The sequence below is a fragment of the Cricetulus griseus genome, chromosome 4 (assembly GCF_003668045.3).
Source record: "Cricetulus griseus strain 17A/GY chromosome 4, alternate assembly CriGri-PICRH-1.0, whole genome shotgun sequence".
In the NCBI taxonomy this organism is placed as follows: Eukaryota; Metazoa; Chordata; class Mammalia; order Rodentia; family Cricetidae; genus Cricetulus; species Cricetulus griseus.
Genome location: NC_048597.1, coordinates 153,594,150 through 153,616,185, shown reverse-complemented (window position 1 = coordinate 153,616,185; position 22,036 = coordinate 153,594,150). Strand labels below are relative to the sequence as shown.

The window sequence follows — 22,036 nt, the reverse complement described above, 5'->3', positions numbered from 1 at the left end:
ATGGACCTTCTATTTACTTATTGATCCTTTTGAGACTGTTTCACGTAGCTCAGTCTGACCTTGAACTTGCTGGGCAGCTGCCTGGAATTTCTGAATTTTCTGCGTCTACACTCAGTTTGTGAGATGGAGCTCAGGACTTCATCATACCTGCTGGGCAAACACTCCAGCAGGCTGCATTCCCAGGCTTTTTATTTTTTAAACCAATAAAGAGAGCTCAGATCTTATGGTTTTTAGCCATTTAGTTCCTCTAGTAAATATAAAATAATGCCCAATTTATCAACACATTGAAATATAAAGAGAAGAATGCCATGATACCTTCCTTTAGGGACCCCCTTCCTCCCCTTGGCAGTTGCATGGCTCTGAACTTCCCAGTGTAGACTGTAACATCTTTCCTGAGCTTGTTACACTTCTGGTCCTGGTCCCAGGGGCTCTGCTCAGTTGGGACAGGACAGCTAGATCTGGCAGGCAGTCAGATTTTATGAGAACTAAGAACAATGTGCAGTGTACAGCCTGCCTAGGTGCACTGTATCAGATTCCTGTAGACTGTAAGGAGATTTCCATTTGAGGCGCAGACTGAAGACTTTTATTTTGAAATGCCGACTGTCTGAAATCAGATTTATTCAACCCTGACTTTGGCTTTGAAATGAAGCTCACATGGTACCTGTCACCTGAAGGGTGCAATTAGGGTCCACACATGGAGCTGTGCTTTCTGTCAATGCTGTGGGGTGGACATGAACAGAGCCTCGGCTTTGTTTGGCTGAGAGAAAAAAGAAGGCCCATTTAGAAAGCTTTTGTTGTCTCACCTTTTCCTATCCTTTGCCACTGCCCCACCTTCCATCCTCCCAAATCCGCAGCAACTTGGGAGGACCCAGCAATTGACAAGAAAAAAAAATCAATAATCAGATCAATTCCTGCTGTGGATCCAGAAAGACTTGTGGTCGAAAACAGTCCTGGTCCTTTTGAGTCCCCTAAAATTTTTTGCATGGCATCCAGAGATGGTAATTGATTGAAACTGCCTGTGGTTTTAGGAAGTGCTCTGGTTACAAGGAAACATCCTTTTATGTTGCTGGACGCCAGCCACAAAATCTCTGAAGTCAGGGATCTGGCAGAGGTTGAGCCTCCTCCAGGGTGTAAATAAACCAGCCTGGTCTATAACCCAATAGAAGTCAATTTATTGCGTGTGTTTCAAATCACTCAGCTCAAAGCCCTGCCCAGTTATTAAAGGAAAGGTGTGGGCTACAGCCTGCAGCTCAGACAATAGGTGACAGCAAACCGCAGTGCTTGTAAGGTCTGTGGAATTCATAAAGGAAAAGAAGGGCCCTGTAGGGTTACATCTCTCCTTCCCCAGTTTCAAAGAACTGCTGGGAATCAAGCGACTATGCATGATTGGCACCCAGAACTGCTTACTATGCTAGCTGGGAGCCTGGGGCTCAAAAAGCTTAAGTGGGTGACCATTTTATAACACTGGTCTGGAAACCCAGTGACATTTTTTGCTGCAGTGTTCTGCCACGGAAAAGGCATTAGAACTGGAGGTTTGCCTGGGCCCAGTCTTGTTACCCACTGAGATGCCCATGGCAATGTGGTGATGTGAGCTTGCGCTCATGCCGTGGGCAGGAAAAGTGTTGAGTCCCAGTTCACACAGAGAGCCAGTTCACTTACACAGCAGGTCATTTGGGGTTCACTTAGTCCTGATCAAGAATAGAGGAAGAACCCCAGCACCTTTGCAACAGCCTTCCTGCCTCTAGCTTTAGTATAATTGCAGTCCCCACACGGAGTGTGGCAGCAGGTTAAGGGTGTTAAATGTTCCTGGCCTTACTTGCGTCTTGTTCCAGACTGCCAATGACAGTGAATTATTAGAGAAAACCAGGGTAATCTGCACAAAGTCGTCGCTTAATTGCATCTTCAGCCCTGGTCCATCGAGTCCCACTGCCCACCAACACCCTAAAATACGCTAAAAGAGACCCCACCATGATCATGATTTCACAATTATTCCATTTCACTTTAACATAGCAAAGCATTAATAGTCTGGCCAGAGTCTTTTTTTTTTTTTTTTTTGTGATGGTGGTGGCCTCCCTCCTAACTCCATCCCTTTCATTCTCATTGGCTCCTGCCAAGTACCAGGGAACCAATGAGATTCCTCTTCTTCATTCATGTCCTAGCAACAAGCCCAGTTCCAATCTTTCTCTGCCAAACTAACACCTGAAAAATTACATCATGAATAATGGCAAAAAGCAGCAAGGGCCAGAGAAGGGCTTTTTTTTTTTCTTCATCTGTCTGCTTCAGAGTTCATTTAAGGTGTTTTTGTCTAGATTCTTAAAGCAACAATGTCCTAGATTTTTGATGAGCTTTTTCAGCACACCGGTTAACATAAAAAAAATATAAAAAGGAGTCAGTCACTGAAGGCAACAACAGTTTTTTAGGCTAAATAAAAGGAAAATATTTTAATGGGGGTTCGCTGCCCCCCACACACACCCCAAAAGTCTGAGGAAAGGGAAAATAGATTGCTCTTGTTTTAGCTTCTTTAGGAAAAGACTAAACTGCCCCAAACCTCACAGGCAGCCCACGCACTCTTCAACAAAAATGTAGCCCTTTACCCAGCAGTTTCTCCTGCTCCAATTAAATATCCTCAAGGCCCTTTTCGTTACTTTTTTTTTTTTTTTTTGATAAAGCCCATTCTTTATGGGGTTCATGTAGCCAGGGAATGAAGTATCTGGAGAATCTCCCCCAGAAGTGGAGTTGTAGGGGTACAGGTCCACCGAGTGGAGGTGCTTCAGCACTTGTAGGTCCGTGCAGGCGGGGAAGAGAATGCAAACCCACAGCTGGGGAACCGCAGCGACAATGACATCCAGATGACCTGGGCAGGGGTGGGTGAGAGAGGAAACTGAGAAAGCGAGGTGAGCTGATGGTGAGTGGACTTGCGGGGGAGGGGGGGTGACGGGGGTGGAGATGGAGGCCCTGGAGGGGTCAGGGTTGTGAAAGAAAACGTTCACCCTTCTAGGCATTTTTCAAGCCCCAGACGCCGCTTCCGGCTTCCCCCACCCCACCCAGTCTAGAGCAGACGCCGCTCGAGGAGACTCAGACACAAAGGACCGCAGCCCTGCGCAGGCATTGAGGGGGAGGGGAGGGACACCTGCCTGTGTGCACGTGCAGGGATGCAGCCGGCGAAGCCCTAGTGCTCGGTGCCATCTAGGTCTCCCCTGCAGGCTACTGGACCTAGGGATGGCAGGAACCTGGCAAGGGCTCCAGGAGCCGGCTACAAGGGTAGGTGCTTGGCTGAAGGAGCAGAGAATAGATCCATTGGGTATCTGGCTCGTAGGTGGGGATTGCTGATCTCCTAAGCCATCGCCTTAGCAGCAGGGTAGTTGGTATCTGCAGACAGTCGGCCTCGGTGCTTGTGAAAGCCAATAATTGTATAAATCCTGGGTAGGAAAGAGAACCATGACAGTCAAAGGTGGAGGAGGGAGAGAGTGCTTGGCAAGGAGGTAGAGAGATGCAACCTTCATCCCCAACCCTAAACACACACACACAGGTTGAAGTGGTAACTCTTACTCAAGTTCTGCCAGTTGTGCCTCTGTGGATATGGGAGGAATAACAAAGAGTGGGGCTGAGGGGCTCCAGGCAATGCACGCCTCTTTTCTACCTACTCAGCCTGCTACTCGGTGGTCCAAGAAAGGGACTCGGAAATCTCAAGCATTGCATCCCATGTACAGAGGATTTAGAGGATGTACTGATGGATCCTCAGAGGTTGTTTGGGAGAAACAGGTGGTCATGCAGCTCAGTGAAAAAGTCACCAGGGGAGCGAGCACTACAGAAGGACTCAGTTCTGGTATTGCCTCTGCCTGGGGCCGGGAGATCTAGAGCAGTGGGATCCTGTCTCCTATCCTATGTCACTGTTTAGTGACAACAGGTGATGCTGGATTCTCCAGGAAAGGCTCACTTCCCCTCCCAGCTTCTAGAGTGTAACTTCTTTCTGGATTTTCTCCTCCTTATTGTCCTTCATGGAACCAGACCTTAAGAGTTGCTTTTCTGAGCTGTGGAGATGGCTTGGAGGGTATGTGTCTAATCCCAGAGTCAGTAGAGTGCCTGGGCAGCTCCTGAGCCAGCTAGTCTGTCACACATAGCAGCAAGCAAAATGAGGTAGAAGCCACAGACTGACATCCAAGGTTGTCCTCTAACTCCATATGTGTACTTGAATGCTAACATATGAACACACATACTGTACTCTCTCTCTCTCTCTCTCTCTTTCTCTCTCTCTCTCTCCCTCTCTCTCTCTCTCTCACACACACACACACACACATGCACACACACACAGACACACACACACACACACTGAGTGGGGGCAGAGAGACAGGCAGACAGGCAGAGAGAGAGAGAGAGAGAGAGAGAGAGAGAGAGAGAGAGAGAGATTTAAAAAGTTGGTTTCACCCTGGGTTCTATTCTGGGCACTGTTCTCTCTTCCTGCTCTGCTGGTCACCTTATCCTCCCAAAGGTTGTGATGCCCCTTTATGTCCTGTGTACAGCCTCCATCCTCAGGACCCCATGTATGTGTACAATGGTCTGGAATTCCCCATTTCTCTGCCGCCCCCTAGCAAGTTGAATTCAATAGGCCCCTTATCTCCATCCCTCAGTTTAACTTCTTTGCCTGTATTTTATGCCCAGAGAAGAATGCTTTTCTGAGCAGAGTTGTCTGGGGCAGAAAGTTTGACTGTTACAGACACATGGTGACTGCCCCACCCCCACCCCTATCATCCCTGAGGAACTTTCATTGTTACTGTTTATTTTTCAGATGCCACCCTTCTCTCCCCTCCCCACTGCCAGCAGCCTAGGACAAGATGCATGTTTCCTCAGCAGCCTGGGATCAGCACATGTAGCTCCTGCTTAGGGCCCCTCTGTGGCCTGGACCTGGCTTCCTGCCTTTCCTGCTTTGTCTCAATTCATTTTTCTTAGGGCTCCAGCACACTACATTTTCTTCAGTTCCCTAAAAAACCCTCCTCTCTTCCGAAGAGTCTTTGTAATTTGACACACACCCCTCCACTGGGTAAGTGCAGTCCCAAAGTTCCCCCTCTTCCCACTTGGACTCAGCCAGCTTCCCTTCCAGAGAATCTCGGGGCCTCTCAGATTCTTTCCCCTTAAGAGTGTGCACTCTGCTGCTCAATAAACAGTCTCCCTTACAGCATTGCACTGCCGCGAGAAGAAGACCCAGTGCTTCCTTTGCCATCATGGTCACAAATGCCTAGTGCACAGCAGATGCTGAAACACTTGTCAGAACAACAGTTCGAACATCTTCCAACCATGTGCCACCAAATGTCTTGATGAGCAAGATTTATTACTATGTAAAAATGTAGAATAAGGCAAAGTCAGAGTTTAAGTCCAATTCAGAGCCCACTCCTTTGATTATTTAAAGTCAATATTACTGAAGTATGATTTGCATATGTATGATGCAGACTAAATGAACTCACTTAGAGCTGGGAAGAAGGTTCATTTGATAAAGGGCTCCACACATAAGCGTGAGGTCCTGAGTTTGGGTCCTCAAAATGACCTCGTACAAAAGCTGGGGACAGTGGTGCATGTCTGAAATCACAGCTCTTAGGGTGGGGCTGGAGGAGACAGGAGAATTCTGGAGCTTGCTGGTCCTTCAGTCTATTTGAATGGGTGAGGTCTAGATTCAATGAGAGACCTCATCTCAAGAAAATGAGGCAGAGGCTGGCTGTGGTGGTGCATGTTTTAAGTACCAGCACCTAGGAGGCCAAGGCAGGTGGATCTCTGTGATTTCAAGGCCACCCTGGTCTACAGAGTGAGTTCTAGAACAGCCAGGGCTTTATAGAGAAACCTTGTCTCAGAAAAGCCAAAAAGCAAAACAAAACAAAAAGACAGAATGATTGAAGAAGACATGGACATGGATCTGTGACTTCCACATGTACATGTGTATACATACAGGCACACTTGCACACCACACACACACACACACACACACACACACACACACACACACAAAGAATTCACTTAAATGTATATTTCGATGAACTTTGATAAATGTGTGTACTCTGACTGACACCGCAAAACTCAAATGCAACCCTTCCTATCACCTGCCATACCCCTTTGTAAGCCACCAGTACCCCTGGGTCTGTGTGCTGTCATTTCATGAGTGCAGTCATTATTATGGTGCTGGCTGCTGTGAAATTTCACAAAAATGGAATCACACAGGCAGTCCCATTTGTTTGGGGAAATATTTCTACTCAGCATAATGTTTTCGAGATTTACTTAGGAGGCAAATATTTAAATGGTTCTCTTCATCATTGAGAAGTACTTAATTGTGCAGACTGCCCAAGATGTGCAGTCAGCCACCTGTGGAGAGACGTTCCGTTTCTCTCCAGTTTGGGGCTGTTAAGTCAATGTCACACATTTCTGTATGAGACTCTGTGTAGATACACATTTCACTCTGGGGTAAAGATGCAAGTGTGGCGCTGTTAGGTTTTAAGTTGAGTAAATGTGTCTCTAACCTTATTAGAACCCACCACACACTTTCCTGAAGTCCCAGTTTGCCCTCCTACAGGGACTGGATAATCATTCCTGTGGTTCTGTGTATTCAACATGACTCAGCATGTATGTAGTGATGACTCACTGTGTAATTACCTTTTATTTCCATGTTTACTACTGAGGGAGTCCATTTCCTGTGTGTTGGCTTCTACTGCTTCTTTCGTCTTCCTCTTCCTGTTTCTCCTCCTCCTTTTCCTGTTCCTCCTCCTCCTTTTCTCTTTCCTCCCTCATCCCCAACACATGAAAGATTTTTACTTTGAATACAAATCTTAAAAAAAAAAAACAACAAATTTTGCCCCCCTCTCCATCCTGCTTTACAGCTTTCCTTTTTTATTTTATTAACAGTATCTTTCAAGGGACAGAAGAGAAGATGTTAATTTGGATGGAATTTTTATCCTTTGGGTAAGTTTTCATCTTCCATTTGCTTCCAGGGATTTTGTAGCTATAAACTTTGGATTGAAATTAATGACCCATCTTGAGTTGCCTTCTATGTATGGTATAGAATGTAAGTTTGAGATTTATAGTTGCCTCTACTAGGAACTAGTGGTTCTAGCGTCATTGTTTAAAATGACTTTGCCACCTTTAATCTATGGTAGTTCAATTGTTCATTTAACTTTCTAGAATGCTGAAACTCAACTAACCTGACCACATGTGGGTAGGTCCTAAATTGTCCCCCGATTTGGACCCTTGTCTACACAATAACATCATGCACTCTTGTTTACTAAGATTTCTAGTGACCATAAGATCAGACAGCATAGTCCCCCAACTTTGTTCTTTATCTAAAATGAAGTAACTGTATTAAAAGTCCTTTGCATTTCCATATGGATGGTTAAATTTGATTGTCAAGGCACTGGAGAGATGGTTCAGCATTTAAGATCACTTGCTGCTCTTGCAGAGGACCCAGGTTCAGTTCCCAAGGCCCACATCAGGCAGCCCACAACCATCTGTAATTTCAGCTCCAGGTGATCAGACACCTTCTTCTGGCCTCCTCATATACCATGTAAGCACATGGTACATATACATACATTCAACTACTCACACATAAAATTTTAAAAATTTAATTTGCCAAACCCATCAATAATTAATATTCTTTAATTAAATTATACTCACCATAGGGGTTAGTTTGAAAGAGGCCTTTTATTTTAACATTTAGTTTTCCAATCCATGAACATGGTACATGTTAATAATTGAGTCCTTTACACTGAGTTGTTAGTGTACAGGTCTCACAAGTACTTTTATACTTATCCCAGTTACTTGATGGTTTAGATACTATTGCAGTCATGTTATTTTTAATGTTCCCCATTTTCTTTAGTTCTGCATATAAATAAATTGCTGGGTACACATTGATCTAGCATGCTGTGAAAAGCAAAATTCATTTCTCATACATACATTAAAGCAATCACATAATTTCCTCTAGTGCTTTGTGGTTCTGGTGAGTACCAATAGTTGATCTTTTGATCTTAAATTAATCTTTGCATTCTTGCTGCAAACAGTGTTTGATCATGATCCATTATCTTTTTATGCATTGCTATACCAATTTGCTAATATGCATTTAGCACTTTTGTATCCATATTTATAAAGGGCATCGATTTGAAGTTTTATCAATTGGTCTTGGTAACATAGCATTATCCTAGAAGATATAGGGGGAAATGCTCATTTTTCTTTAAAAAAAAATTGTGAGAATGGTATTGTTCCTTGCTTAAAGTTTTGATAGATCTCAGAATTTCTGAGAGTAGCCAAAAACCTCTGCCATTTTTGTATTAGGCATTTATGAGACATGACATTCTCAACAATGACAATTTAACAATGAAATCAAAGTATCCATCAACTCTGACAACACCGAAGATGCTCTCCATCCTGCATCATCAAAAATGCCATCAAGATTTGATTCTCTGCATAAAAATAAACAGCACAACCATTTCATTAGTATGCAAATATACCTTCATATTTGATAAGTAAGATTATATGTATAAGAATTTTAAAAAATAAAATTCCTTATGATTTATTACAAGCATTTAATTTTATAGTATCTATATATCTTGGGTTGTATAAAAATTTCTTGGACAAAAAGAGGTTGAAGGTGGGTAGTGTTTAAGGAATCTTGCTTCATTCTATACTGTGGCTGTCTGGACCTGTGCTTTGTTTGGGTCTCTTCTCCCTGGGCTTGCAGACAGAATGCCAAGTCTGTTTCAGGAACCACTTAGTATGTGTGTCCTTTCTCAGACAACATGGGTCAGCCCTGTTTGTTCTCTACTGATGGTAATAGTTTTGTTCCCTTTGTCCAGCTTTTTAACAGTAGTTGTTTATTATAGGAAGGCAACCCTGGTATCAAGGCCATTGGTGTATTCCCTGATTAGACTATATATACATACATATATATATATATATATATATGTGTGTGTGTGTGTGTGTGTGTGTGTGTGTGTGTGTGTGTGTAAAATCTTTTTACCAACTTTAACATTAAAACTCTTACTTTATCCACCTTTTTATAGAGAAATCACCAAGATTAATAGAAGAAAAGTCTAATAAAATTGAAGATGTGTGACCTTCATACATTAACCTGCCTGTCTAATAATCCTTTCCAAACATGAAACAAGATTGATGTCTGTGACTTGGTGATAGTGAAGCTGTGTTAGCTAAAGGGATGCCCTATTATCCTTCATGAGTTAGCCATTTAGGTGCATTCTTCAGGATTCCACCTTTGTACAGATATATTAACCGTTAAGTATTTTTCAGAATTTGATTTTTTGATATAAACACATTGGTCTCCTTCTGGTACTTTGACATAGAATTTACTAGTGGCACTTATTGGCACACATGTATCTGTCATACACAAATACTCTGCACCATGCCAAGTATTTTAAGGATCATCTATTTGGAGCGTTTATGATACCGTGACTTAACATCCTCTTATCATGTAGTAGGTGCAGAAAACAATAATTAGAGAGAGAAAATCATGTGCCCAAGGCCACTTAGCCAGAAAGAGAAGGAGCTGAGTCAAGTCACTTTGATTTCACCATTGGGCTTTCCACAGCCTGTCCTTTCTAGGCCACCAAAACCTTCCCCAATTTTTATCAAGACTAAACATGTCAGCTCTCTCTTTTAAAATTCCTAAATACCTTTTGAAGTACTCACAGCATGGTAGATGTGGATCAAATACCGTGAGGCTATAGCAACACGAGAATGCAACAGCAGCCTATTATTTCAGCCACAATGTGGAGACATTCCATAGCAACCTCACATGGATGCTATGAGGGTAGAAATAAGGAAGCACATGTCAGATGCTAGTAATGAAAATGTGCACTCAAAGTTCAGGTTATATTTGGTACAGCAGCAACTACAGCACCTGTGTAGAGCTATCCAATGCTTCCCTTGTGCAGAATATGAGGTGTTTAAATATCCTGTAGAGTATGGCTGTCAATGCTCTTAGGGGTGAAGTCTTCAGCAAATAATACATGTAAGAAGCCCATGAGAGACCAGGTGGTGGTGGCACATGGCTTTAATCCCAGCACTCGGGAGGCAGATCTCTGTGAGTTTGATGCCAGCCTGGTCTACAGAGTGAGTGCCAGGATAGGCTCTAAAGCTACAGAGAAGCCCTGTCTGAAAAAAAAAAAAAAAAAAAAAAAAGAATCACATGAGTTTAAGAGCCGAGTTTAGAGAAGATTCTAAGGCGGGTTTTGCCTGACAGATGGAAGCAATGAAGACTGAAGAGGGCATTTTAGGCAAATAGAACAATGTGTACAACAGCACAGAGGCATGAAAAGGACCACATTCTCTTTGATCAGTCATTTGACATGCATGTGCATGTGCGTGGTAGATCATTTGAATACATTCAAGATCTTGGTTTCCTCTTCCAAAGAAGTCCCAATACAATGTAGCCACAATTATGGGAAAACAGTGTTAATATATCACAGGTGCCTGGTATATTCTGTGTTAAATGAAGAAATGTCAGGTACTGCTTGTGTCTGAGTCAGACCCTCAGGAGGGCAGAGAATGTCCCTCTTGGCATGCTGTGATTTATAGAGCCCTAGAAGGAAAAGTGGTGTCTGGCAGGTTGGTGTAAGTTGGATACATGGAAGGGGGAAGATGTGCCAAGGGCATGAAGAACAGTCATCGATAGACTAAGTAGGAGACAGGCATATTCTTCCTTTTGCAGAGCTGGGGAATTTAACCAGGGTCTTGAACACTCTTGACAAGTGCTCTATCACCCAGCTGTATCCCTAAGAGGCATCTCCAAGGCAGGAGAAGGTGAGCAGGAGGAATGGAAAGGAAGATGTCATTGCTGGATTTGGGTGCCTGGACTTTGACTTTTGTGTATGAATCTACCTAGAAGTTTGTGGGGGAATTCTTAAAGGGTTATTGGCTGGAACTGACAGGATTAAAGTAACTTCCTGCATTTGTAAACGTGGGTGAATTATAAAGAGCTGAACATGTTAAAACAACTACACTTCTCAACACCCTTAGGCACCCACCGAGTGACATACATAGGTAAGGCATATACATATGAATTACTGTGTTTTATACATAGGATATGGAACATACATGTGACCTACTGTGTTCCATATATAGGGTATGTCTTATTCATAAGACCCACTCCTGGCTCTGAAGGGACTTCAAAATGTAAGGCAATCATTGAGAAGAATTCATTGCCCAGTGAACAACAGAATGTACATGTGATAGCCGACCTTGATTGTCAACCTGACACGATTTAAAATCACCCTCGAACCATGAGCCAAAATAAAACCTCCCTTTCTCAAGTTGCTTATGTCAGGTGTATTGTCACAACAAGAAAAGTAACTTGAGGGACAGGCAGAGACAGGGAGCAGCTTACGAAGCAAGTAAGTTAGTTTGGGAACTAAGACCTGATACTGTGGGGTCTGTTGAGGCACAAGTCATAGGAGATGAAGGATGGGTATTGGAGTTCTTACAATGGCAGCTATTGGGACTGATCAAAGATGGCAGACAGGAGCAGACGGAACACCAAACTTGACTAGAATGGATAGTGGCAAAGATTTAGAGTACACATTTTTGAGTGTCCACTGTGCACCAGTCACCATTCTGCTATAGGTGTGACAAGCCATCAGTTGTTCAGGGGCCAGCTCCTGTGCATGGTGCTTATAATCCAATAGAAGACAGCCTATCACCCTTCACTCTAATATTACAGTATTGATCTGCCCATAGGTTGCAATTGATAGGCTATCAGGAAGACGACTAGATGTTCCCATTTTTACAGATACTGAAACTGAGGCTCAGATTGTGAAGAACAGTACCCGGTTTTCTGAAAGGAATTAGGGTGAAGATACTAGAGCAAGGTAGATATCAGCCTGTCCAGCATGGCTCTCAGGCTATGCTAGTGCAATTCTCTGTGGGAATCTCCCTTTTCATCTTCCATACTGATATGAGTTAGGGCCTGAGGTGGTGGCACAAAATGACTTTGCCTTTGTTTTCTTGCATGTTTAGTTGCTCTCTCTGAATATATCAAAATTTCTTAGTCTCACAGAAAAGGAGGAATTTGCAAAAGCCAAATGATTGTGGTGCTCAGTGGTACCCCATTGTCGAAAGAAACCTGGTTCCTTCACAATCACTGTGGCTCAGTGAGACCATAAGCAGCTTTGACAGTTTACATTTGAGATTTTTTAAAACCCCTTTAGAAGGCTGTTAAACCAGCCAGAAAACCTGGAGCCTTTGAGAAACCTCACAGACTAAGGACTCAGAGGTGGCCTGGAAGGAACCCAATGGTGCAGGTGGAGGCTAGAGAGTTGTAGCTCCCCATAGTCTAGGGCTCCTCACCTTTGACTCAGCCATTCTCAGCCTCCACTCACCTTTCTACCTCTTCCTCGTCAACAGGTCCTTAGATCCTTGACAGTTTCAGAGACAGCCAAGAGAAAAAATGCAGAGGTGTCCTGTAAGGGATGCTCTGGCTTGTCACTTAGGGAGTTATAACAGCCTGTGGTAGACACACATGTGTAGATGGGTCAGAAATAACTCTCAGGGCACTTGGCAAGCTCAGAGCACCGTTGGAATGAACCAGTCTAGGGATACTTGAGTAAGCCCAGCTGCTCCATTTTGATAGTCTGCTTTTTTTTCCCCCTCCTGCTTTTGTTCACATTTATGGTTGGCTGTTTCTAACCACCCAGCGGGACCAAGGCTTCCAGTCTGCAAAGGGAATAGAGGCAACAACTCCAGCCACGGAGGCTGTTTCCTACCTACTTAGGTCTTGCAGCTCAGATTTCCACACAGGATCCCTTTCCTGGTTTCTAGACTTTTACAGCCTGCCTTTAGTTCTGGGCTATGTCTCCCTAGCCTTCTTGCCAGGAATCAAATTCATGAACCCATTTTATTAGTGTTGGTTCCAAACGAGGCTACTCTCTGAAACACATCTATAGTCAACAGAGAGGAAAAACAAAGGTATCAGACAACCAGTAAGCTGGAGTTGATTGCCTGTGGGGCTTGTCTCCAGGTGCTTGTCCCAGAGCGGATTTGATGGTAACCTAGAACTCTGTTGCTGTGGTGGGTTGGGCAGTCCAGAACACCCATAGCCTCTCTGTGAACCATTTTAAAACAAACACACAAACAAACAACACCCAAACTCTTTAGAAGCAGCTTCCAAACAGCTCAAGTTTCGGGTTTCACTGGGGGATGAAAAGGGGGCAGGGCTGTCCTGGCTGCAGCCTTAATGAGCCTGGTTTACTAGACCAGCTTCCTGTGAGGCTCACTGTGGTTGAGAATGATTACAGAGCCCAACTTCTTATTGACAGAGGCTTTCTAAACCCCCGTGTCTGCTCATGCCTGCATCTTGGAGATAACCTCCTTGAGCCTTGTTGGCTGTTACAGACAACCAGATGTTGGCTTCTGACTGGCTAGGATCCCCAACTCTGTCAGAACCTCAAGATCTGGCTCTGGGGGGTTATGCAGGGTCTGGGAGGGTCTTCTCTGCTGCATTTCCATTGAGACACATCTGTACCAGTTTCCTTTTCTGAAGGCCATATCACTTTGTGTATGTTACCTACATCCTTGCTCTCCTCTCTCTATGCCTACTGCTCTCCCACAGGCAATATACACCAGGCCCATGTGGCTACTCCTTAAATGAGGCTAGTCCTGGTTCAGATTTCCTCTGTGTGTCTATGTATGAAGTGCATATCAAATTTTGAAGGTGAAATATATTATTTAAATTTTTATCTAAATAGCTTGATGAAATGGTTGCATTTAAATATATTTCAAGCAAAAAATAAAAATGTGAAATTATGAGAATACCTCTGCCAGCCAGGGAATACTGCCACCCACAGTGGGCAGGTCTCCATACTCCTCTTAAAGTCATCAAGATAATGACCCATAGGAATGTCAGAATCTGATCCCTGAGGTAATTCAGGATTCTGTCAAGTTGACAGCACTACCACAGGCCTATTTGGGAACATGTCCTAGAAGGATAAACTTTGTGCAGCCACATACATGACATGCTTCCTACTTGCCAGGAGGTGATGTGGGGTGCCTTTTTGTATGCTGCAAATATGTGTTGCTTTTATTGGTTGACGAATAAAGCTGATTTGACCAATGGCCAGGCAGAATAGAGCCAGGTGGGAAATCCAAACAAAGATATGGAGAGAAAGGAAGCAGAGTCTGGGAGATGCCATGTAGCCTCCGAAGGACTTAGATGCCAGAATATTATCAGTAAGCCACAGCCACGTGGTGATACATAGATTAGTAAAAATGGGTTCATTTAATTGTGAGAGCTAGTCAGTAATATGCCCGAGCCATTGGCCAAACAATTATAATTAATATTATGCTTCAGAGTATTATTTTATAAGCAGCCGTGGGACCAGGTGAGACACATAAAAGGTACCAACTACAAGGAGGTGAACAACTTTGGTCAATACACACTCCTACTACCATGATAGTCTGTTTTGCCACAGGCCCAAAGCAGTGAAGCAGGCTAACTAACCCCTCTAAACTGAACCCCCAACCATGAACCCAACAAGCATTTCCTCCCTTAAAGTGTGTTTCTCTTGAGTATTTGACCTAGTATCAAAGACTAACACAGCAATAATCTTTGACAGTTTATTTTCTCTAAAATGCTAACTCGTCATTGACAAGTTGCAGGACAGTGCTTCTGACCTGCCAGTGTGTTCTCTGTTTTTCCTAGAAATTCACAGGTGGAAGGAAGACTTTTGAACTGTATGTCACCGGCTCTGTGGTAAGATGTTAGTGGCTGTCACTCAACACTGAGTTCTGGGAACGACTCGTGGTTAAAATGCTGTGATGCAAGAGTGAGGATCAGAGTTCATATCCCCAGAAACCCACATAAACACCAGGTGGGCAGGGTAGCCCCACTGTCATTCCTGCCTCAGAAGAAGGAAGCAGAAGGTCCCCAGAGCAAGTTGGCTAGCAAGAGAGCTCTAGTTTTTTGATTGAGAGACCAACCTCAATGAATTAGGAAAAAGAGCTACAGCAGAGGATTTCCACTTTCAGTCTCAGAGCCCCAAAAGCACAAGCACACACATATACATGTGTGGCTACACATATACAAACACAAGTGTGAGCACAGACACACACACACACACACACACACACACACACACACACACACACACACTGGAAACAGATGAACAAAGCAATTCAGCATGCCCAGGATTATTCTTCATCCTCCACTTGACGTTTAAAGAGACTCCTGTCCACTGGCTACTGGATCCTGGAATAGACGTGAGTAGGCAAAGACAGAAAGGCGTGATGGAACTGCATGATGCGGGGAAATCCGACAGCTACTGGCTGGTCACTTCTTTTGTTCTCTCTTGGCTGTTGGAACAGACACTGATAGGCAGTAGCTGAAGTGGACAGCACTGCAAAGTGGCCTGATCAGATTCCTCAGCCTCTAGGTCACTGGGCAGAACGGCGCCTGGCCTGGCTGGAGCCTCTGTTCCTCTCATGTGACCTTTAGAGGTGTGACCAGTGGATCTGCACTTGTGACTCTGGAAGCCTGTGCTGTGAGTGTCTGGGTATGCTGCACACAGGCAAAGTATAAGCTGGGCATTCACTAACAACTAGACAAACTAGCAGCAAGTGCTCACAAATACTTCTCCTTTCCTGTATGCCCCCCCCCCTTTCCTTTCTTCAGAGACCCTGGTACTTGTGTTCCTCTGAGAAAGAATAGATGGGTAGGTGGGTGAGGTGCTTGTGTCAAACTGGAAAATATTCACCTTTAAAATAAAGCTACTTTGGCCATTATGATTTATCTGTATTCCCAGACAAGCCGCCCAAGATGTTAAGTATTATTCTGCAGTAAAGAAATTAAAAACAAACAAACAAACAAACAAAACACCTCAGTGGCTTAACAGCAAGTTGACGTTAGTGTCACAGCAGACTTACCCTGCATTCATTGATATTATAGATCTTTCTTTTACAATCATATAAAAACGATTTTATCTTAGCACAAAGAAAGGTCATTCTATATGTACATTTTGCTGCTGATGAGTGGTCATGCTTCTGTTTGTACATGGCTCCTTCCGACTTTCATTTTCTTCTCCATCAGTTTCACCTCTTCCCCTGAATGAACTGTGAACATCTTTCCATACCTCTTTCCCTGTGCTCGTTTCATTATGTCCTCACACCTTTACATACAAATCACATAACTTCTATCTTAGTACATCTTAATTAAGTAGACTACGGTTGCATAACATTTTTTAAACTATTTAATGCCAATGACTGGAAATCTCACAAGGACATATTCTGTAGCACTGGCCCATCCTTTTTCATGACTGTATAATGTTCCATTATGTGGAATATTCCCATTTTCCAACCATCTCTAGTGACAAGCATTCTCTGTGTTTCTTTTGTACACTATGAATAATGCCTGCCCATCTGTTCTTTTGTTGTGGTTGGGGTTTTTTGTTTGTTTTTGTTTTATTTTGGTGTCAATAGTTTCACAGATATAAGCTATGTACCCAGGAGTAAATTCTAAATATAAAGGTATATGTGTATGTATAGATATCATTATACTACTTTCTAAAAAGGCCATGCAGTTTTTACTTGAGTAAGATCTGTGAGGATGCCCACCTTACTTCATTACTGCATATTCTTACAGAAATATCTTACCAGTGTGGTAGCTACACATTGAAAATGCGTGGCTTTAGACACCAGGTTCCTAACCACTTTGGGAAGCCAGACACACATACTCATTAAGTCTGTTTTCTTTTGTAATGAACAAAATAGGTTACGAAAGACTCCAAAGTAAAATTTATTATGCTAGATGTAGTCATCAAATATTTAAAAAACAATTTTATATAGAAATGTGGATGTGTGTAATAACATTACAACTATCTACATCTACTTGTAGGCTTGATATAGCTACCATAAATTCACATGACAGTTGACTAGAATCCACACTTGAAGATGAATACACCAACTGTAACACACTGAGATTGGTCACATATACTTGTAATTAATGAATTCATCTCAGTTACACATTAATGGAAATAAGATGCCACATTTGTTTCTGCTCCCTTCACTTGCTTCTTGTCTTATAGTTGGTCACAATGCTAAGTGACTTAGGGCAGCCAACCCACCCAGATCTGTGTCTTTTGACTCATAAGGTCATAAGTCCATCTACCCTTTTGGGGTGTATAAATGACTTGTGCATGAAGATGGTACCCTAGCCAAAGCAATGCTTGGCCCATGTCAGGGTGGGAAATTGTATAAGTGACACACACTTCCCAGCCCACAGAGTAACTACAGATCCTCTCCTTTCTAGAAAGTGCCACCAGCCCAGAGACAGACTGGGACAAATATTTGGCCTCAGGCAATGCTGGAGCCCAGGGAAAGCCTTCCTTGCATGTGTGTTTTCTCACAGAATTGTAAAGCCAGGCAGCTCTCAGTGCCAGAGGCTGAGGAGTTTGTGTGTTTCTGGACTATTCATTAGTGATTACATACCCCCCGAACACCTGCAAGACCAATTCATAAAGACAGCATTCATAGGCTTTGGCAAGGGTTTCATGGGAACTGCAGGGTACGGGGTACAGTCATTGTATCTGCAGATAAAACACATTCTCTTACCAAGGAGGCCTCTGAAAATAGGAGCAGGCTGCAATTCCAGTTCGACACCACGGGGTATTAAAAAGAAAAGTGCTACTTCACCTCAGCTCTTTAGAAAACCAGCTAGCTGTGGGGCTGTGGCATTCCTGGACAAATTCTCTTTTAGGATCCTCTCAGGGTTAGAAGAGAGGAGCTGTGGGCACCGTGTGGATTGTTACAGGGGACTGCCAGGCCATCAGTGCGGTGTGGCATGCTCCCCTGCAAGTCACACTGATTTACCTCAGGACAATAGGAAGCATGGCGCCTGGGTGGCCTGCTGTGTAATTCTGGGTGATAGATTGCTGCTGCCATGTATAAAAATGGCACCATAATTAATCCAAAAAAGACCAAAGATAATAAAAAAAAATAACACACACACACACACACACACACACACAATGCCATCTTTATACAAAATAGAGGAGTAACCTTTTACAAGAGTTATTTGTACTTTTGATTTTCTTTTGCCTGAGTTCTATGAAGGGAAGAGATGCAGGACAGAGAGGCTGCAGAGATGTGTAGGTGTGTTCTGACTGGGCTCCATTCAGTGGAAGAGAGAAACTGAGGCTTGGCTAAGCATCTGAAAACACAGGCTCCTTTGCCTCTGCAAGCAACATGAAGTTTGTTTTTATTTGCTCTTGGTCCTGTCTGGATGTTTTAGCAGGTTTCCCTCCCTTTCTTTTCCTTTCTTCTTTTTCTGTCCTTTCTTCCTTTCTTTTCTTTTTGTGTATTACATGTATGTATTGGGTGCATATGTGTGTGCATGCATGGCATACATACGTGATGATTGTGGTGTGTGTGTATGTGCACCCTGTGTATGTGTGTGTGTGGTATATGTACATGTGCACACACATGTGTGTAGTATGCATTTGTTTATGGTGTGTTTGTGTGGTTCCTGTGCTCACGTGTGTATATGGTGTGTGTGGTGTACATGGTGTGTGTGCAGTATGCATTTATTTATGGTGTGTCTGTGTGGTTCCTGTGTATGTATGCATGCACCCATGTTGTAAAATATTATTTTAACTGGGCAAAGATGTGTTATATTTGTTTATGCTGTGCTTGTTTTACGGCGTAAGGATGTGTGTTTGTTTAATTATGAAAAGATGTGCTGCATTTGTTTCCCCTTGCCTTCCTAAGGCACCTGATTGATCTAATAAAGAGCTGAAGGCTAATAGCTGGGCAGGAGAAAGGATAGGCAGGCTGGCAGGCAGAGAGAATAAATAGGAGGAGAAATCTAGGCTCTGGAGAGGAAGAAGGAGAAGTGACAGGCTAGGTAAGGGCAAGAAGGCAGATGGGTGCCAGCCAGCCATACTGGAGAAGCAGTGAAAGTCAGATAAACAAAAGGAAAGAAAAGTAAAAAGCCTGGATTCAAAAGGTAGATAAATAGGTTAGTTATAAGAGGTAGCCAGGAAGGAGCCTAAGATAGGGCAAGAATTCAAAACTAATAACAAGGCTCCATGTCATGCTTTGGGAGCTGGTTGATGGTCTCCCTAAAAAAGCCTGGTATCCATGCACCCATGTGTGCAAGAGGCCAGGCCAGAGAGGGCTCCACATCTCCCCTAGGCTGCACTAGTGTACCAGTCTGTAGTGCTTAAGGAAACTCTCGAAGGGCCCCACTCTTTGGGATTTGCAGTATATTGCATCTCCATATGTACATACATATACCATCACACACTGAGGTTGGGAAGGACTTTTAATGGGCCATCTCTCTCTCTCTCATTACTTGGCTGAGGTAGGATTGCTTGTTGCTACCCTCCCACAATCAAAAGGAGAACTAGGGTCTGTGGTTACACAGAAAATAGCATTTTTTTTTGTGCCTCTTGTGATTGAGTCCACTAGTACAAATGAGCAAAAATCTATTACAACAACGAATATATCACTAGGGACTTGATCTATGTAATTGCACTGAAGGGCTGGGATGCTGAAGTCCTGGCAAATGAGGCACCCAGGGCCAGTGATGTATAATTGAGGGTGATGTGGCAGTGACAGGACAGTGTGGAGCTGTAGGAGCCACCTTGCTCTGCTGCAGTGGAAGGGGACAGTGACTGAGATGGTAGATTTTGAAGCTAGAAGCCTCAGGTTCAAGCCATAGCTCTGCTGCCCATTGTAATGTGACCTCAGACCCATTCTTTACAATCTCCACCTGTTTTCATGAGGTGAAGGAACTTTCTCAACTTCAAGTGGTGCAATAATAGCCGCTCATATCAAAAGAAAATTACAGGCATTAATTAAACACATTAACATATACAAAGCACTTTTAACAGTGTCCAGCTATATAAATGTTAACTGTTGCTGAAGTGACCAGCTCCCCATTTCGGCAGCCATGAGAGTAACATGTGCTCTATGACCTTGTCTTAGTCACTAGAGGTTAGGTGCCTGCCTTGTGACAAGGAACCAATCAGAAGTTAGCTGGTGGTGCTATGCTTTATGGCTCTGGGTGTTTTATGGACAAGTGCACAGCAATGACGAAGAGAGCATAGCAACCACCCTGGGAGGGCCTATGGGCCATAACAACCAGTTGACCAATCAACACAGGGCAAACCCTCCAAGCCTGGAGGCACACCAATCCTGAACCTGTGCATACCCCTAGACACTCCCCTTACGTTGCCCTATAAAGATCTGTGCACAGTGGCTTCGAACTGTCTTTGCTAGCCATCCGCCATGGTGGGTGGATCAAAGACCTGAGATAACATGGGGTTAGCTCATTAAACTACAATAAAGCCTCATGCAATTTGCATCAAGCTTTCGCCTCCATTCTGTGATTGGGGTGGCCGTAGTCCTGGGCTAACATCCTGGAAGCCTGAGCTTTCCAAGGGTCTTACATTCCCAGTTAAATTTATCCAGATCACTCACAATTGATGTACATCATTGTTGTGGCCCGGCATGTCTCAGCCCCAAGCCACGGCAGCCATGAGGTTCAGCCTGAGTGGGGGAGCGTGGACTTGGAAGCTCCTAGCAACCCAATGGCAATAAAGACCAAACACAGGCATCTTATCATCTTTAGAGAGCTCTCAGTTCCATGCTGTAAAACTAGAGTCTCTTGTTTATTTGGCATCTTCCTGTCTGTTTTCCAACCATGCTTCCAAGGCCACAAGGCCATTTCTGTCTCCTTCAGTTGACTCCTCTCTGTTAGATAGCTCCTAACTCTATCTTCCCTTGTTACTTACACACCTAGCCCTCCACCTAGGTGCAGGTCTATTCAAATGCTTAGTTCTGTAGAGATGCAAACCAGGGTACATTCTCTACTGAGGCCATGTCATTCAATAGCTGATTAGCTCGAATCTGCAAAATACAATTGTAGGCCGGAGCTGAATGGGAGGTTTGTACCTCGAAATATTTCTTAATGATATTTCCTGGCCCTCAACAATTCCCCTCTCTTAAATTAATTAAAAAAAAAAAAAAAACGTACTTTTGCAACAGGACAGGCGACTGCGCCTGGCTTAGGTCGATCCCTTCAACCTACTGTAAGACCCTCGGAAAGCTGAGGCTTCCAGAATCTTAGCCCAGGACCTCGGCCACCCCAATCACAGAATGGAGGCGAAAGCTTGATGCAAATTGCATGAGGCTTTATTGTAGTTTAACGAGCTAACCCCATGTTAGCGCGGGTCTTTGACCCACCCACCATGGCGGATGGCTAGTAAAGACAGTTTGAAGCCACTGTGCACAGATCTTTATAGGGCAGCGTAAGGGGAGTGTCTAGGGGTACACACAGGCTCAGGATTGGTGTGCCTCCAGGCTTGGAGGGCTTGCCCTGTATTGATTGGTCAACTGGTTGTTATGGCCCATAGGCCCTCCCAGGGTGGTTGCTATGCTCTCTTCGTCATTGCTGTGCGCTTGTCTGTAAAGCACACCCAGGGTCGTAAAGCATAGCACCACCAGCTAACTTCTGATTGGTTCCTTGTCACGAGACAGGCATCTGACTTTCTAGGGACTAACTTCTGATGGGTTCCTTGTCACGAGACAGGCATCTGACCTCTAAGTGACCAAGGCAGGTTTATGGCAAGCACGTGTTCGGCTGTTATGGCTGCCGAAAGGGAAGCTGGTCCCTTAACTACCATGGGAGCCCTGTGGAATCACGCATTCTGTCATTCGTGTATGTCTTAGGATTCCCTGTAGGTAAGGAAAACCATACCCATCTCTGGCTGAAATCAGTCTCTGTAAAACAAATAAGGTTAATGGGGAATGGGCCGGTCCAGCTCCAAGAGTTCCTAAATCAGAAAAAAATCCACCTGGAGGTAGCACCTGAGCTCTTGTGGCTGCAAACAATTCCCCTTTCGGAAGGAGACATATAAAGGTTAAAATGGCCTTTTAAAATCTGCTTGGGAATGCCTCTAGTGCCTCTGGTACAGACACAACTTAAGTTTGCTCTCTTAAACATACTTCTATCTTAAGGCTTGTAAATTACACGTTATATTCCTGTTAGAATGAACTCTGACTT

The 22,036-nt window shown here is 43.8% G+C and overlaps 1 long non-coding RNA gene across 14 annotated transcripts in view; it reads left to right on the top strand.

The window, feature by feature from the left end:
- Nucleotides 1-6,662: 6,662 nt before the first annotated feature.
- The window catches only part of LOC103162770, a 163,133-nt gene continuing 147,759 nt past the window's right edge, over nt 6,663-22,036 (top strand). For 3 of the 14 annotated variants that reach the window (XR_004769601.1, XR_004769602.1, XR_004769600.1), the window contains exons 1-2: nt 6,663-6,939; nt 14,678-14,728. This is a non-coding gene — a long non-coding RNA (uncharacterized LOC103162770). Of the gene's footprint in view, nt 6,940-14,677; nt 15,235-22,036 lie in introns of all 14 variants that reach the window. The other 11 variants (XR_003484695.2, XR_004769603.1, XR_004769604.1 and 8 more) reach the window with 6 other exon arrangements.